Raw genomic sequence first — 18479 nt, 5'->3', positions numbered from 1 at the left:
CAAAACACTGAGGGACTGAGAAAAGGTAACAATAAAAACAGCAGGGACAGGGGTGGACAGAGAGTGAAAGACATCAGGGAGGCATTGTAAAGGTAAAATAGGAAGGTGTTTGGAGAAGAATCATGAGAAAGTTGCCAAACTCAGAACCGTCTTATACTCAGAAACCCACTGACTTCAGGAAAGTGGGTGTTGTGTGAGACAGACAAGAATTTGTCCCAATATAAAGAGAAGGGCTTTAAAGAGATGCAAAACAAGAGAGAAGGATCATTTCTCTCAAATGTGTGAGTCCTGTCAGCTGTCTTTAAATAAGTCACTCTATTTCATATCTCAGCTATCATTAACGAATTAAGATAAGACAGGAAACTGAAATGAAATAATATTTTCCAGAATGATTTTTTTCTTGCCATTTTGACACACATTTTCACCATTCTCTTTCTTTCATTTGGCAAACTACTATTGAGTGAAAGACCAGTATTCACATTTACTGAACTGTACAATGCAATTCAGTAGCTGAAATTCACTAATGTTTCCTATCCTGCTTGGAAAGGTAGGCATCCTGATACTAGCAAAACGATTCTCCTTTACCATTTCAGTAAGAAATGTTCACATGTAAGATTTGTAGATTACAAAACAGAGACCTTCCTTTCAGTGAACATGAAGACACAATAACATTCCTTACTTGTTGTCCCTTGTTAGGGGTGGCCTCAAGACTGTTTCAGATATTGTAATTTGTTCAAGTGGAAATCTTAATACTACCAGGCTCACAAACTAGCCCAGTATATAAAACATCACTTATTTTCTCCTGATCCTAAAAAATCTGTCATATTTCTAGGAAGAGAATGGCATGCTGTTCAATTGACAGGTATTGCAAGGAATTGTTGCCGTGTGTGCGCCCTTATTCCATCCATATGCACTCATCAAAATAATGTTATTTCTTTATTCTGCCTTCTTTCTTTCATTGGAAAGACAGTTTACGCACTTCTGTGGATTTGGACATTCTCTATTTCCTTGGCATTTGGTAGCATGAGGCAGGACAGATTATTTTAAGTCATAGTGTCACAGTTCTCCACTCTGCTTTTCTAAGCCAAACAGAAAAAACCCCCTTAAACTCACAAATTCCCAATAAGAGAATATGATAAATAATGGAGAAGAAAGGAGAAAGTAGTCAGACAGGCAAAAATAACCTCCTTCTGGTGCTTTGATCAGTAGTTCTAAATACACTATATTTGAAAAATCAGCCTGTGATCCCATCTCTCCTTCCCTCCCCTATGCACCTGAAAAGGATTGTGGGTGCTGAGCCATGACTTACATAATATTCATTTCACATAAGATGTAAAATTTTAAAAGTGAGGGTGATTAACCATTGGAACAAGTCACGAAAGGATATGGGGAGGATTCTCTGGTAGTGGCAACTTTTAAATGAAGATGGGGCATATCTTTTAGAATGGTAACCCATTTCAAACAATAGTTAACTCAGAAAAGATCTATGGTCTTTCTTAGGAAGCCAGACTTTACTGTGGTCCCTCTACCCACATAGTCTTTGAATTCAGTGAATTCTGTTTCACGCCCCCTCTCTCTCCAGATTCAAAAAATCCAGTGGGAAGATTGTGCCTAGACGCTGTGTGCTTAACTAGGAAGAGGGGGACAGGAGGCTTTCCAATCCCATTACATATTTGCATAGGGACTGACAATAATGGCAGCATTTCCATGAGATATGACTGAGCTTTCACAGTAGTCAAAGCTCGGTATTACACAGAGGTCAGTTAGACCTGATCCCAAGCGTGGGATAGCAGTCATGTTCTCTTTGCATGATCCCAAGTGTGGGATAGCAGTCATGTTCTCTTTGCATTCCTTGAACTTCCAGGAGAGAAGGGTACACCTCTCCAGGTTCCCACTAGTGTCACGATCCGTGGCCCCATTTTGAATTATTCTCAGAGTATCATTGTATATATTTTCACAAAGATTACCATAGATACCCTTTGCAGCATGATTTAGCAAAATGAAAGCAAAAAATTTGCACTGCATTTCCAAAATTACCTGTGCCAAAAGAGAGTATGAGCTTCTGCTAAAACCTGTACAGTACAAAAAGATTGATTTCTAACAGAAAGCATTTACTGAAGAAGAGTGACAGCATAAGAGCAAAACCATCTGTTGCTGGGGGAGCTGGTAGCCTGCCAGCCAGAAGCAAGTAACCAATGTAACAGCAGTAGTACTAAGTGGATGACCTCCTGTTATCATTAGGAGATCATCAGTCAGTGTCATGTATCAGACTCAGCCTTTGTCCCAGAGGGAGGCATTAACCTGCCTTATAACCTGCTATTGCTTTTTCTGTTACTGCCATTTTTCACATTCACAGGTAAAATTACCCTTATTTTGTACCCAGTTCTCATCCCCTGCTCCTATCTGGCCACCACTCCCCCCAACTGCTCCTGCTGCTGTGGTGACTAGGGCCTCCGGGGCGAGGAAGCATAATGGGAGAGGGTCTAGTGAACATCCTGGCTGCACAGCAGTGAGAGGGGGCTTGTGTTGCCTACAGGGGGAGCTTATACTGCCTGCCGGCAGCAGGAGGGCTTGCATTGCCCATGCAGTGTGGTTCGTGGGGAGTGGGGACCTCACAATATGGAGCTCATACAATGTGTAGCCCATGGAGCCCATGACCAGTTCCATTGTTGGATAGCCTTGGCTTAGAGCCTTCCCAGAGGGGTTGAACCCACATGTTTGAATGCTTGTACCAGGTGTGACAGTAATGCTGGAAAGGCCTTCTCCCCTTCTTCAAACTATTGACTCACCCCCTGCACATCTGTCATTGGGACCTAGATGGGAAACTTGGGACTTTTCTATAGTCTGCTTTAGCAATTGAATTAAGTTAACAGAATAAAGTACTCTTGCCCCAGAATAAGTGTGTAAACAGGGAGTTGGGAATAGCTGTTTTGCTTTAAATTCAAAGATCCACCCGCCATTTTGAGTTAAAATCCCTGTGTGGATGAACCCTAAGTGACCTATACCACCCCATTTTTAAAGCTGTAGCACTTGCAGTCTTTTCAGTCACAATTAAGGAATGTTAAGACTGCAACAATTTTGGTCACATGCAGCTAGATACCCTCCTGGAGCTGAGAACTGCCTGTGATATACCTAGCATTTGCTTGCTATTTGTTTTAAATTAGTCCCATGCATTCCTAATATATTGCTTTACTTGTATCTGCCTTAACAGATAATAAAATCAAATTCTGAGGCTAGTGGAAATATGAAATCCTATGGCTAATTACGTTTTTGACTGTATTTACAAATATTCATGCTATTTAACACATGTTATAAATAAGCCAAAAGTAAAGGCCAACCAAAATTACATATGTCATTACCAGGGATCCGGGTATTCTATTTCCCATGGAATAACTGAGTAAAACATAGGATTCCCCCTTTACTGAAGGAAAATGTGGGTTTCTCATGGTAAGGGAGAAACCTGTAGATTTTGCAGTTTTGCAAAGAGCTCTTTGAAGGCTGGCAAAGTTCCAGCTTGCAGGGGGCTGGGAGGGAGTGGGAGAAGGGCGGTCAGGCAGGGGGCTCCATGTGCGCATGCACATGACTGCCACACAGCCTAGATAGCAACTCTTGCAGGTAAGTGGAGGGTGGCATTGAGGCCCCCATAGGCATGGAGGGAGTTGGACAGGGCTAGGGGTGGTGCTGCTGCCCAGCTGGGCAGTGAATAGGGCTTGGGGCCTGGGGCCATAATGCATGGCCACAGAGCCCTGGCAGGGAGTGGATGTGAGGGACACCAGCACTCAGGGCCGTGGGCTACTTGTCCAGAGGGGAGGGGGGTGGGGCCACCTCACCGCTGCTGTGTGCACTCCTGGGAGGGAGGGGGCAGAGGGGACCTGTTCTGCCCAGATCTGTGTGCAAGGCAGGGGTGGGGGTGGGTGCAGGCTGCTTGCTGCAGGCTTGGGCTTCTGCCCTGCTGCCTTTTGCATCACAGTAGGTGTGACCCAGTGCTGCAGGGCAGAGTGGGGCCATGCAAGAAAGTTGCTTGCCACTGCCAGCTCCGTGCTGCCCTGGTGAGGTAGGAAGGCTGCTTACACCCATTATACCCATTGAGTTGCAGAGGGCAGAGGGCTGGGAGCCCAAGCCTGCAGTGGGCAGGCCATACCTGCCGCCACCCCCACCCCCACCTGTGCACATATCTGGGGGGCACAGGTCCTTCCTGCCCCTCCCCCCTCCCAGAGTGCATGCAGTGACTGGAAGCTGGCTCCTCCTCCCCACCTGAGCCTGCAGCACCAGGCAGCAGGGTGGGGAACCACGCTCTGCTCCTCTGCACTAGACCCCACCTCCTGCCGGGAGCAGGGGGCTGTGGACTTGGGTCCCTGGCCACACAGCCCTGACAGCTGGGGGCTCCCTCTGGCAGAGCTGGGGGGGCAGGGGGCTGTGGGTGGGGGTTGAGGGGCACCAGCAGGGCTGAGGGGGCTCTGGAGCAGAGTGATGGGCACCAGCAGGGCTAGGGGACTGTGGGGTGGGGGCAATGAGGGGCACTAGCACAGGGGGGGTTGTGGGGAGTAGTGAGGAGGGCCGGGGGGGGCTTTCATTTTAATCATGGATTTGGGGGGTTTAATCAGAGAATTTGCTATTTTTTATCAGGAAATATGCAATGCTTTATCAGGGAAAACCAGGATAACTCATTACCAGGGATCCTGAGTTTCTCTGTTTAAAAATGGCAATTTCTCTGATAAAAAAAATCCAAGATTCTCTGATTAAAACCTCCAAATCACATTTTTCCATGATTAAAATGAAACGCTGCTATGTATATATATATATATATATATATAGGTATCAGCTGAACACAATGTTTTATTAATATATTTATGATTTTAAAACAATTTGGAAACCTAACAGTGCCTCAATCTTTATAGTTGTTGGCTACAAATGTCCAGCTCGGGATCCTTAAAATTCTAGTTTATTAGGTGGATTGAAACACTGTAATGAGTTAAATCATAAACCTTGGGGCTGGTCCCCACACACACACACATGCACACACACAGTAGCAGGCTACAGAGTCAGGTATACCTATCCTACAAGCGCTGGAGTCTGTTGTTCAGGCTTCTTTCAGCGTAGTGTTATCTTCCAGAAGGGGGTCGCCAGCTGGTCCTTCTGGCTGGACAGGTCTGGTCGAGTTGGAGATTTCATAGATTTCATAGACATTAGGGCTGGAAGGGACCTCGGAAGATCATCGAGTCCAGCCCCCTGCCCAAAGGGCAGGAAGTCAGCTAGGGTCATAGGATCCCAGCAAGATAAGCATCCAGTTTCGTCTTGAAGGTGTTCAATGAAGGCACTTGAACCACCTCCGGTGGCAGGCTGTCCCAGACCTTGGGAGCTCGGACAGTAAAGAAATTCTTCCTTATGTCCAGCCTGAAACGGTCTAGTAGTAGTTTGTGACCATTCGACCTCGTCATCCCTTGGGGCGCTCTGGTGAACAAATGTTCCCCCAGATACTGGTGGTCACCCCTGATAAACTTGTAGGTGGCCATCAGATCACCCCTGAGCCTGCGCTTTTCCAGGCTAAAGAGCCCCAGGGCTCTCAGCCTGTCATCGTAGGGTCTGCTTCCCTGACCTCTGATCATGCGCGTGGATCTTCTCTGCACTCTCTCAAGCTTCTCCACATCCTTTTTGAATTGTGGAGCCCAAAACTGGACGCAGTACTCCAGCTGCGGCCTCACTAAGGCCGAGTACAAGGGGAGAATAACATCCCGGGATTTGCTTGAGAAGCATCTATGGATGCAAGTCAGCGTTTTGGTCGCTTTACTAGCCGCAGCATCGCACTGCAGGCTCATGTTCATCTTGTGGTCAATGATGACTCCCAAGTCTCTTTCTTCCATAGTGCTAGCCAGCGTAGCACTGCCGAGCCTATAAGGATGCTGCGGGTTTTTCTTCCCAAAGTGGAGAACCTTGCATTTATCGGCGTTGAACACCATCAGATTCTCATCCGCCCACTTGCTGAGCCTGTCCAGGTCAGCCTGGATCACCCACCTGTCTTCTGGTGTGGATGCTTTTCCCCAAAGTTTGGTGTCATCAGCGAACTTGGCCAGTCCGCTTCTGACTCCAGTGTCCACATCATTAATGAAGATGTTGAACAGTGTGGGTCCAAGGACAGAGCCTTGGGGGACCCCACTGGTCACAGGACACCACGATGAGTGACTTCCATCAATTACTACCCTCTGGGTCCGACCCCGGAGCCAATTTTCCAGCCAGTGGATCGTGGGGGACCCAAGACGACAATTGGCCAGTTTCTCCAAGAGGTGATCATGGGAAACCAGATCAAAGGCTTTTTTTAAGTCAAGATGTATGACACCAATCTCTTCTCCCTTGTCCAGGTGATAGGTCACCTGGTCGTAGAAGGAAATGAGATTGGTCAAGCAAGACCTACCCACAACAAACCCATGCTGGCTATCCCTTAAGATGTTGGCGTCGGCCAGTCCATCAAGGATGGCCTCTTTAATAAACTTTTCTAAGATCTTCCCCGGGATAGAAGTCAGGCTAACGGGCCTATAGTTAGCCGGGTCCACTTTCCTCCCTTTCTTGAAGATAGGCACCACATTGGCCTTCTTCCAGTCTTCGGGCACTACACCAGAGCGCCAAGAGTTTTCAAAGATCCGTGCTAGAGGCTGGACCATGATGCTCGCCAGCTCCTTGAGTACCCTGAGGTGAAGATTGTCAGGGCCGGCTGACTTGAAGGTATCCAGCTTCTCAAGATGTTCCTTCATGAAGTCAGCATCAATGGAGGGCAGGGGATCACCCTCACCCAGACTTCCCTGATCCGTAGCGGGCATGGGTGTCCCATGGGACTGATGAAAGACCGACGCAAAATACCTATTTAATAAGTTGGCTTTTTCCTGGGCGTCAGTTGTCAGTTGCCCCATCTGGTTCAGCAGGGGTCCAGCGTTGCCCCTGCTTTTCCTCCGGCTCCCCACATATCTGAAAAAGGACTTTTTATTGTCCTTGATGCTCAAAGCTAGTTGGAGTTCAGTTGCAGCCTTAGCTTTCCTGGTTTGCTCCCTACAGGACCGGACCAGTGCAGAATAATCCTCCTTGGAGGTGACTCCCATTCTCCATCCTTTGTAGGCCTTTCTTTTTAGCCTCAGGAGGTCTGCTAGGTCCCTGGAGAGCCAGGGGGGCTGCTGTGCCCTCTTGCTGCCTTTCCTCCGAGATGGAATAGACTTAGTTTGTGCATTGAGGATCGCTCCCTTAAGGAGCAACCACTCTTCTTGAACTCCCCTCTCCCCATGGTCATGGTCCCTTAGGGCCTCACTGACAAGCCTCCTGAGCTTGTCAAAGTCGGCTTTCCTGAAGTCAAGGACTTGCGTGTTGCTGACTGACTTGCCAGCTTTTTGGCGGATGGTGAAGGTGATCAGCTCGTGTTTGCTGTCTCCCAGCTTCCCATCGACCACTAGGTCACCGACTAGGTCATCTCCAGTAGCCAGTACCAGGTCGAGCAGCGCTTTGCCTCTCGTTGGCCCATAGACTCTTGAGATCAAGAGGGCGCCACTGAGGGTCACTTTTCACTGCCTTTTATCTGTCCCTGGCAGACTATGGTGACTCCCTAGTTTTCAGGTTTGCCCAATCCAGGGGCCATTGACTCTCGTGGGACTTCCCCCCGCTCGGTGGATACTGGACGGCATCTGTCAGCCCCAGGGGTCGTCCGCATGTATGTGCAGGTTTGGGAGTCTGTTGATGAATTTAGAATAGGGCTGTGGGAGTGGTCGATCTGGAGATATTCAGCCCAAAAGTTGGTCCCTGGTGTTGATTAACTCAGGTCTGGGCTTCTAGCCCTTGATCAGTGACGTTTAGAGATTTCCTGGTTGTTACATTGTCTTCTATTGAGTTCTTCCATTGGCTGATCTGCAGCTTCCAGGTGTTAATTGCTGCCTGCTTCCATGTTACACATTCAGTCACATTACATATTCAATCACTGATTCACTCGCTCTTTCAGGGACCAGCCTGATACAGAGAAGGGCAGTTTGATTCCTGCCCTTGTTAACATTGTTACAATGTATAACTTACTTATGAAACTAAACACATTTAGTTGAAAGGTGAGGAGTATAAAATATAAGCTACAAAAATGCCATGGCACACAAATAGATAAAAATACCAAACTACAAGGGGAGATACAAAATGCACACATACAAATTTTAAAACACAATTCCTTATCTTAAAGTGAAAGAGAGGAAGGAAGAAAAGGTAGAAAAAGAGAAACATATCCAAAGAGGGGAAAGCAAATGCAGGCAATAGGAAAAGGGGGCTTTCTGCTACATAGTCAATTCTAAATACCTATATATTTTGGCATTTGATTTTGGCTTTTTTATCATAGAAAATCAGAGCTCCCCCTGCCCCCTTCACTCACCAGGATGCAGGTCCAGCTGTGGCTGCCCTGCTCCTGGTGGCCTGTGATGCTGAGCAGCCCTGGTATGCCAGTGCCCCTCAATCCCAGGTTAGATCCCCCTTGGCCCTGCCATTGCCCCATATTCCCAGGCCACAGCCCCCTGGGCTCTGCTAGTGCCCCTAACTCCCCACCCACAGCCCCTTACCCCCTCAGCTGTTCTGGTGCCCCTCACTCATGACTGGTAGACCCCTACCCATGTCAGCCCTGCCAGAGAGGACCCTTAGCTTCTAGGGCTATGGGACCAGGACCAGGACCCACAGCTCCCTGCCCCACCACATCAGCACCCAAGCCCCAGCTGTCATTTGTGGAAGGCAGCAGCAGCTGCTGTGGCAGGATCAGAGCACAGAGCCTGTCTCCCGCCTCTGCCTTGGGTGGGGGGACCTCTGCTCTCTCCTCTTCCCTTGCAGGTGGCATGGATGGAGCAGAGTCCATGGCGGGAGGGGGGTGGGGAGGATGTGGGCTGCCTGCTGCAGGCTCGGGGCTACCTGCCCAGCTGCCCTCCCCCTGTCCTCTCTCTGTGGCCTAGTGGGCAGGACCCAGTACAGGAGAGCAGAGTAGGGCAGGTAGGTTTAATGTCACCTCTGGGAGCCCCATACCAGCCATGCTGTTCATGCCACCATGACAAAGAGTCCCCTACCCAATTGGCAACAGCCCCCTTCCTGCCTGGTAGCAGCAGGGCACACAACAGCAGCAGGGGGGCAGCAGCACATGGGACCCAGTGGCAGAACCGAGCCTGCCCTCCCTGGTTAGCCCTCCTGTGCCAGGTCCTGGCCACTGGGCTGTGGAGGCCCCTGGGGGGATGGCAGCAGGGCAGGGAGCCCTGAGCCCACAGTGGGCAGACCACATCCACCCTGGCCACATGCAAAAATTTGTGGGGCATGTATCCCCGCATGCACCCCTACCCAGGAGTGCATGCAACAGCAGGGAGTCAATTCTCCTGCTGGCCCCGAGATGTTCTGCCTGTGGCTCTGTCTCACTGCCCGGCCCGGCCACGTGGCCACACACTTCTGCCATGGGCCCCATGTACCGCCTTGGCTGGGCAGCACCCTGAGCTCCCTGCCCTGCCCCACTCCCTCCTTTCCACTCTCGCTTCCTCCCTCCCTCCCTCTCTCTCGCTCTCTCTCCCTCACCATGGAGGCCTCAATCTGTCCCCCTCCCTACTTATCTGCAGGAGCTTCTCTCCATGCTGCCTGGGCGCCCCGCTGCTGACAGCCTCCTTCCTTCCCCCCCCCCCGGAAGCCCCTTGTCTTCAATTCACATACAAAGCAAAGGAGGGGGGTCGGTGGCTGCTGGGGCTCTGACTCAGAGCCCAGCGCCAAAGTCAGACCCATAGCAGCCTCCTGCCCCTGATCTGCTTGCCCTTTGAAGCTTCTGCCCTCCCTGGCCCTCCCCCCCACCCTTACTGTCAGGTACAGTTTGGCTCAAGCTCAGACTGAGTTCCCTCCTGGGCACAGAGCACATGGAAACCGCCCCCTGCCCAGCCACTCAGCATGCCAGCATGGCTGCATGGCTGGCAGGGGCTGTGCTTCCATGTGCTGTGCTCTGGGTGGGAATATAGCCTGAGCAGCATTTGATAGGAAGGGGCAGGGGGAGGGGAAGAGGCAGAGACTGGGTAGCAGGGGAATGGGCAAAGACTGTGGGGAGTAGGAGGGGAGGGACGGAGGGTGTAAGGAACTCTGGATGTGGAGTGCCAGTGACAAGGTGGGGCAGAAAGGCTGCAGTGGAGACAGATATAGAATCTAATTATTGGGGGGTCATCTTAAATTCAGGGTCAACTTGGATTTGAATAAATGTGGTAATTCCTGTATATTTGAAGTTTTTGGAGCTATTTTATTAAAAGGCACTGCATAGCATAGTATAGTAGGAGTGTCAAACTCATCCAGCCCTGTGAGCTAGAAGAAAGGGTTTTTCAACCTCAATCTGGGCTGTGGGCTGTATCTTTGATACCCCTGTAATATGGTATCACTATGGAAACTGGCCACAGTGTGGGAAGGGGCTGCTGGGAAATGAAGTCTGCTGCAGGCTGAATCTGGCCTGCAGGCTAGACTTCGGCCATCCCTGTTCTTTACCCTTGAATCCACTGTGCACATATGTGAAGATGTAATTTGCATAATTTGACTCATCCCAGAAACATGTAGCTGCAAACTGAACTTTGTGTAGGGTTTAACTAAACATACTTTTAGCATGTATTTCATGTGTAGGCAAATATGAAGATCAGTATAATAAAACTGTATTATATAAGACAGAAAACTCCAGCATGAAAACTTTAGGTCATTCATCATGCAAGAGATGCTCCTTAGTGGGACAGAAAAAAGGAAGTACCTTTCATTCGTACTTCATCCTCTTTTATTCGTTTTCTATGACTGATGGGGACACTGCATATAAATGTTCCCAAGAAGACAGCATTGGGGCTCATGACAAGACATTATTTTGGAGTGTGTGGGGTCAAGTCAGGTCCAATTATTGTGGTGCGTTTGCCCATACTGAAGAGGTCAGCTATGTTTGTTGGGTTATCTTTTTGGATTCCAACAAGTCACGACATCCTGCTTCTCCTCTTAACAAGAATGATCTCTCTGTATCTGCAGTTGTTTGGGCTAGTAACTTCTATATGCAGTCAACAGCAAAGGTCAGAGGTTGTAGGAGTCATTGTCAATTTTCTAGTCAATACTTGTTTTTAAACAACCAACCATTCAAGGAAATGACAAGACATGCCATAAACAGCTCTTGCTGCATTGTCTGATGCCATGAGCCCCACCACTGAACTATCCCTTCACTCACTTTATGCTCTGTATGATTCTTAGCAACTGCACATACAAAGTGAGAAATCTTGACACCTCTGGCAACCACATCTCATTTTCTTTAGATATTTACTCCTTTCACTTTTGGAGTGGGGAGATGCCAATGATATGGAAAAAGTTATTCCTCATTTATGAGTGTATCTGACAGCAGATCAGGCCCTTTCTCTTTGCTATACATGTTCTACTTTACCTAACAAATAGGAGGAAAGGACTTTGGGACTGAACCCATGGGCTGCACAATTCTTTATGCAAAATGTTCCACACCATCAGTATCAATTGCTCAACACTTCCTAGGATTAGGTCCTATAGCAGCAGACTCCTGCCAGAACAAGTTTTGTAGAATCTGTACCTCTTCCTTACTGTTTTGTTTTGTCTTACTTACATTATCAGGAAAGAAAGTGTAACTGTCTGCTTTTCTTACAACCTCTGCACCAGTACTCTGGCCCTTTGTCAAGTCAAATTACAGAATCATAGAATCATAGTACAGTACGTCTGGAAGGGGCCTGTGAAGGTCATCTAGTATCCATGCCCCTGCTCAAGGCAGGATCATCCCTATCCAAACTATTCTTTGCAATTGTTTGTCTAATCTATTCTTAGAACTTCACAAACAATCCTGTTTTACAATTAGCACATGTATTGTCCCAAAACAACAAGAGCACTAAGTATATCAGTGATGATAGTACTCAGCAAAATAAGTATCATTTTTTAAAATGTCACAATACAAGAGATGAAAAGAAGAGATTTAACCCTTTAAGTAGCTTCTAATTGCGGTGTTAAAATATCCTATAGAATAAATATGAAATTACAAAAGTAAAGAATACATTGACCTGGCTAGTCCATAAAGAGTATCAATTTCACACAATTATTTTGTGTGTGTGTGTGTGTGTGTGTGTGTGTGTGTGTTTGCCACCAACTAGGCAAAATAGGTCAATTACCAGTGTAACATGACATTACTACTTAATATACATTGATGTATTTGTCAAAAACAGAGATCCTTAAAAGGATCAGGCACAAATGTGGGAATGTTGAACAAACATGATGCCAAGGTTGTTGGAGTGGGTTGGTGCAGGCATCAGGCACATGTATAGGTGCCCAAATAGTAGAGCTATGTGAAGCTTTGGTAGCTGATTTGATTCAGAGGAGATTTGGCCCGATTCAGCAGTCAAATCTCTGAATCGGAATTGAATCAGAAGACCCATTAAAAGATCTGATTCGATTTGGAGCAGTCCTCAACGATGCTGGACACAGCTGCCTCCAGCTGGTAAGTCTGTTGAGGTGGGCAGAAGGGGGAGGGAAGGGGCAGATCAACGCCCCCACAGTGAGGGAGGGATTGGGACTAAGGGGCTGGAACAAACTGCCCAGCCGGGGTGGGGGGCCATGGGACTCAGGGACAAGGGCTCCCACCACTGCACGCCGCTGGTGCAGGAGCTACTCTTCCAGTGGCTCCTCCAGCAGCTTGTCCCAGCCCCAATCCCTCCCTCGCTGAGGGGGCATTGATCTGCATCCCCCACATGCCCTTTCCCTCCCCCCTTCGCCCACCACAACAGACTTCCCAGCTGAAGGCTGCACCTGGGCAAAAAGAACCACCAACACACTTACAGGCTGGGGGTGGACCTTCTCAGCAGCCCAGCAGTGGAAAGGGATCTTGGAGTCATAGTTGACTCCAAGATGAACATGAGTCATCAATGTGATGGAAGTGATCAACAAAGCTAACCACATTTTATCATGCATTAGCAGATGCATGATGAACAGGTCCAGGGAGGTGATGCTTCCCCTCTACACTGCACTGGTCAGGCTGCAGTTGGAGCACTGCATCTGGTTTTGGGTGCCGCACTTCAAAAGGGTTGTGGAGAATCTTGAGAAGGTTCAGAGGAGGGCCACTCATATGGTCAGAGGTCTGTAGGCAAGGCCTTTTGAGGAGAGACTGAGGAATCTAGATCTCTTCAGCCTTCGCAAGAGAAGGCTGAGAGTTGATCTTGTGGCTGCCTATAAATTCATCAGGGGAGGGCAGCAGGGAATAGGAGATGCTCTATTTACTAGGGCACCCCCTGGAGTAACTAGGAACAATGGCCACAAATTGATGGAGAGCAGATTTGGGTTGGACATTAGAAAGAACTTCTTCACAGTAAGGGTTGCCAGAATCTGGAATGGACTTCCTAGGGAGGTGGTGCTCTCCCCTACCTTGGGGGTCTTCAAGAGGAGACTGGACAAGCACCTAGCTAGGGTTGTCTGACCCCAGTGCTCTTTCCTGCCCAAGGCAGGGGGTCAGACTCAATGACCTATTGAGGTCTCTTCTGACCCAAACATCAATGAATCTATGAGGCAGCTATGTTGAGCATTGTTGAGGACTGCTGCCTGTTTAGTGTATGGCCGAATCTCCAAATCAGTGCCGAATCTCTGGATCCGAATTGGCCAAATCAAATTGGGACAGTGATTTGAATCGCCAAATCGAATCACTATCCCTCCAAATGACCCAAATCCAAATGCAAAGCAAATACTTGCTGCTTCGCACAGTCCTACCAAATAGTTTATATCAGGTCTACTGTGTGACATTATATATTCATAAAGTGATGGTACAGAATGGGGAAGAGAAGCAGATTTAAAGGTAAAAATAATATATCTGGAGTATTTGCTACCCCTAAAGGCTCAGGTCCAAATTCATTTTCTTCTACTCTATACAACTGCATATATTGCCTTTCAACTGTTTTCAGGTCAGATTCATCACGTAACTCAGAAAAACATTTAATACAATTTCCTACTAGAAGCAGTTCTACATGCCCAGCATCCTTATCCATCCACTTTCTCCACATCCGTTTGTGGAAACTATACTTCAAAAAGGGATTGTCCTAAATAGCAGCCTTACAGTGTAACAAAGGATGAAATTTCAGTAAGTTTGCCAAATTTTTCTAAATTTATCAGGCTGCAAAAATGGTAAGGATTAGAGAAGTAGAAGATTCTTATAAGTTTTGATTTATTAAACTGTTCCTTCAGACATAACCTTGATAGCTGATGTAATTTTATGTTTTGAATTCATAACCAGTAATTACTATAAAGTCATTGTGCTTTGACTGAAATATAGCATTCACTCATCTTTGCCTTATGTAGCTTGGATGTGGTTATGGAGACCAAGCATTATCCTTAGACATGTATTTTGCACTACAGTTAACTATCCAAGACTGTTCCAGCCCCAGGTTTCTGCACAATGTAATATTTAAGGAGAAACTCTAGAAGAGCCAACAGAAATAAGCAACACTGTTTTTCATGAACCTCAGTCCTTGCCCTTTACCCTTGTCTGCTGTTTATCTCATTCAGTCCTGTATATAGAGCAAATACACCAGTAAAAGCAAGACTCAATGTTGTTTGTTCAAAAGTCATCAGTCATCATTTATGCAACATTGCATTTAAGCAGTTACTTTAGTTATCTGATCATTTATAGTTAAACTCTAAAATATGTTAAATGCTTCAGACTCAAAGGGATTTGGGATATGAAAACCTTATCGTCTGCATACCGGAAGACCAATATCAGTCAGATCAGAACTTCAGGACAGAGTAATACTTCCCCTCTAAAATGTCACAATCTCATTCATTTTTTTTTTTAAAAGAGCCATTCAGCAACCCAGATGCACATCCTTGTAATGGAAATCAGATTAGTTATCTAATTTTCCTCCCTATCATAACTCTGGCGACTATATGGCCATGAAGAGCTCTGGAAATAGAAAATAACCTAAACTTTATTCCAACCCTTGCAAGTTTCTTCCATGACCAAATTCTGCCATCATAGCCAAAAGTGGATTTCACAACAACAAATATCAAATAAGATCTTCATAAGCAAATCAATGAGAGATTCAGATTCTGCCCAAAGAGACCTATTAAGAAAAAGTGAGCTGAAGGAGAGAAAATAAAGTTTTCAGTGATAATAAAATGGATAAAAATATAACTGGAAAGATAAAACTAATAGCATGATAATTAGTTGTACTTACGGTAACTTGAGAATTAATAATATTTAACAGAAACAAGAACGGCTATACCACTTCCAAGTCTACCACTCTCGGCATACTTACTACCATCTTCTAAGAAGAACCCCAAGTCCAGGAGATAAAACATCTTAGTGAGCCAAGATTCTTGTAGGGAAACAAAGTCATTTTGGCAGAAGTTATTCTGATATTCTAAACCCTGAGGTTTACTTTGGAGGATGGCAGTGTTCCATAAAACAATTTTGATCAAAGCTTTTATAAAATCTTGATTGGGCACATCTAATCAGTCTACCTCTTGCTCTTGATAAACAGCTCCATTATCTATATAATTGAAAGGACTTTCCAGCACTTAGCCCAGAGGAAGAGGACATTGGGAATCTAGCTTATTCATTCATGGGAACAACACTGAGCTGGATTGCTGAAACTAGGGACAGGATAGGTCTCTGGAACAGTTTGTTCTAAATATGACATATGCCTTACTGAGTCTGGATATAAGTAAATCCTCACTGGCACTGGTGTAGCTTATTTTCTCCTCCTCTGTACCCACATTGTCAAGTCTGCACAATCACTCATTTGAGCTGAAATCCAGGAAGCTTACTATTGGATCCTACACATCATTCCTTGTGTGACAGAAATCTGTCAGCTTGTGACATCGACTCTTCCAGCCAGAATTATGATGATTTTGCTGTGACACCACCAATCCGAGGCTGACTAGGTGGCTGAGCCCTGAGGCTAGGATGCACTTGCAGTTTTTTTAAATGTTTAAGATTTTGAAAAAGGAAATACCCGTCATAACCAGGGATCCGAGTTTTCCATTTGCTTCAGAAAAATGCAGATTTTTCTCCTTTAAAGGAGAAAAACGCAGGAAACAATGGGTTTCCCCTTGCAGGCTGGCAGAGTTCCAGCCTTCAAGGGGCTGCTTGGGGCTGGGGGAAGTGGGAGGAGAGCGATCACAGGGAGGGGGCACCACATGCATTTGCACATGCACATGCACATGCACATGGCAGACAGGCAGCATAGTGGAGAGCAGCTCCTGCAGCTCCCTACAGGTAAATCTGTGGGGAGGTCATAGGTGGGATGGGGGAGTGGGGCATAAATGATGCATTGGCAGAGCATGGAGGGTACGTGCACCCCAAGATATAAAAAGTGGAAATGGGGAGAGATTACTAAAGAGGAGTGTACCTCCTCTGCTCACGCTTGTAGGGAGGCAGTTAGACAGGCCAAAGGTACCATGGAGCTGAGGATGGCATCCCAAGTTAAGGATAACAAAAAATTGTTCTTTAGATATATAGGGAGTAAAAGGAAGGCCCAGGGTGGAATAGGACCTCTACTAAATGGGCAGAAACAATTGGTGACAGACAGAGGGGACAAGGCTGAACTCCTCAATGAGTTCTTTGCCTCAGTGTTCCTAAGTGAGGGGCAAGACAAGGCTCTCACTGGGATTGTAGAGAGGCAGCAGCAGGGTGCCAGACTACCAAGTATAGACCCTGAGATGGTGCAGAGGCACTTGGAGGAACTGGATGCGTTTAAGTTGGCAGGCCCGGATGATCTCTATCCGAGGGTACTGAAGGCACTGGCTGATGTCATTGCACAGCCACTGGCAGGAATATTTGAACACTCATGGTGCACGGGCCAGGTCCCGGAGGACTGGAAAAGGGCCAATGTGCTCCCCATTTTCAAGAAGGGGAGGAAGGAGAACCCAGGCAACTATAGGCCAGTCAGTCTCACCTCCATCCTAGGCAAAATCTTTGAAAAAATTATCAAGGCTCACATTTGCAAGAGCCCAGCAGGAAAAATTATGCTGAGGGGAAACCAGCATGGGTTCATAGCAGGTAGATCATGCCTGACTAATCTAGTCTCTTTTTATGACCAGGTTACAAAACACCTGGACGCAGGAGTAGGGGTTAACGTCGTTTACTTAGACTTTAGAAAGGCCTTCGATACGGTATCCCACCCCATACTGGTGAACAAGTTAAGAGGCTGTGACTTGGATGACTACACAGTCCGGTGGGTGGCGAATTGGCTAGAGGGTCATACCCAGAGAGTCGTAGTGGATGGGTCGGTATCGACCTGGAAGGGTGTGGGCAGTGGGGTCCCACAGGGCTCAGTCCTTGGACCGATACTCTTCAATGTCTTCATCAGCAACTTGGACGAGGGAGTGAAGTGTACTCTGTCCAAGTTTGTGGATGACACAAAACTGTGGGGAGAAGTGGACATGCCGGAGGGCAGGGAACAACTACAAGCAGACCTGGACAGGTTGGACATATGGGCAGAAAACAACAGAATGCAATTCAACAAGGAGAAATGCAAAGTGCTGCACCTAGGGAGGAAAAATGTCCAGCATACCTACTGCCTAGGGAATGACCTGCTTGGAGGCACGGAATCAGAAAGGGATCTTGGAGTCGTAGTGGACTCCAAGATGAACATGAGTCAGCAGTGTGATGAAGTCATCAGAAAAGCTAATGGCACTTTATCGTGCATCAGCAGATGAATGACGAATAGATCCAAGGAGGTGATACTTCCCCTCTATCGGGCACTGGTCAGACCGCAGTTGGAGTACTGCATGCAGTTTTGGGTGCTGCACTTCAAGAGAGATGTGGATAACCTGGAGAGGGTCCAGAGAAGGGCCACTCGTATGATTAAGGGCTTGCAGGCCAAGCCCTATGAGGAGAGACTGGGGCACCAGGACCTCTTCAGCCTTTGCAAGAGAAGGTTGAGAGGCAACCTTGTGGCTGCCTATAAGTTCATCATGGGGGCACAGAAGGGAATTGGTGAGGCTTTACTCACCAAGGCGCCCCCGGGGGTTACAAGAAATAATGGCCACAAGCTAGCAGAGAGCAGATTTAGATTGGACATTAGGAAGAACTTCTTCACAGTTAGAGTGGCCAAGGTCTGGAATGGGATCTCAAGGGAGGTGGTGCTCTCCCCTACCCTGGGGGTCTTCAAGAGGAGGTTAGATAGGCATCTAGCTGGGGTCATCTAAACCCAGCACTCTTTCCTGCCTATGCAGGGGGTCGGACTCGATGATCTATTGAGGTCTCTTCCGACCCTAACATCTATGAATCTATGAATAAGATTTGAGTGCCCTAGATTTGTGCGGCCACAGCAGGCATGGGGCTGCAGCCTGGTTGGATCAGCATAGACAGGAGCTGCCTCCAAGCTCAGCTGGCAGGACCTGGCACAGGAAGGGAGAGCAGGAGACTAAGACTTGTTGCCACCACCACTGCCACTGGGACCCCCATACGAGGTGCGCTGCCAGCAGTGCAAGGAGTAACAGACTGGTGG

General features: G+C 47.3%; 1 protein-coding gene across 1 annotated transcript in view; it reads left to right on the top strand.

Annotated features, from left to right (window-relative positions):
• CACNA1D (calcium voltage-gated channel subunit alpha1 D) overlaps positions 1-18479 on the top strand; it is a 444991-nt gene that overhangs the window by 381087 nt on the left and 45425 nt on the right. The window lies entirely within an intron of this gene.

The sequence above is a fragment of the Alligator mississippiensis genome, chromosome 12 (assembly GCF_030867095.1).
Source record: "Alligator mississippiensis isolate rAllMis1 chromosome 12, rAllMis1, whole genome shotgun sequence".
In the NCBI taxonomy this organism is placed as follows: domain Eukaryota; kingdom Metazoa; phylum Chordata; order Crocodylia; family Alligatoridae; genus Alligator; species Alligator mississippiensis.
Note: the sequence above shows the minus strand (reverse complement) of the source record. Positions and strands in the feature narration are given on the sequence as shown.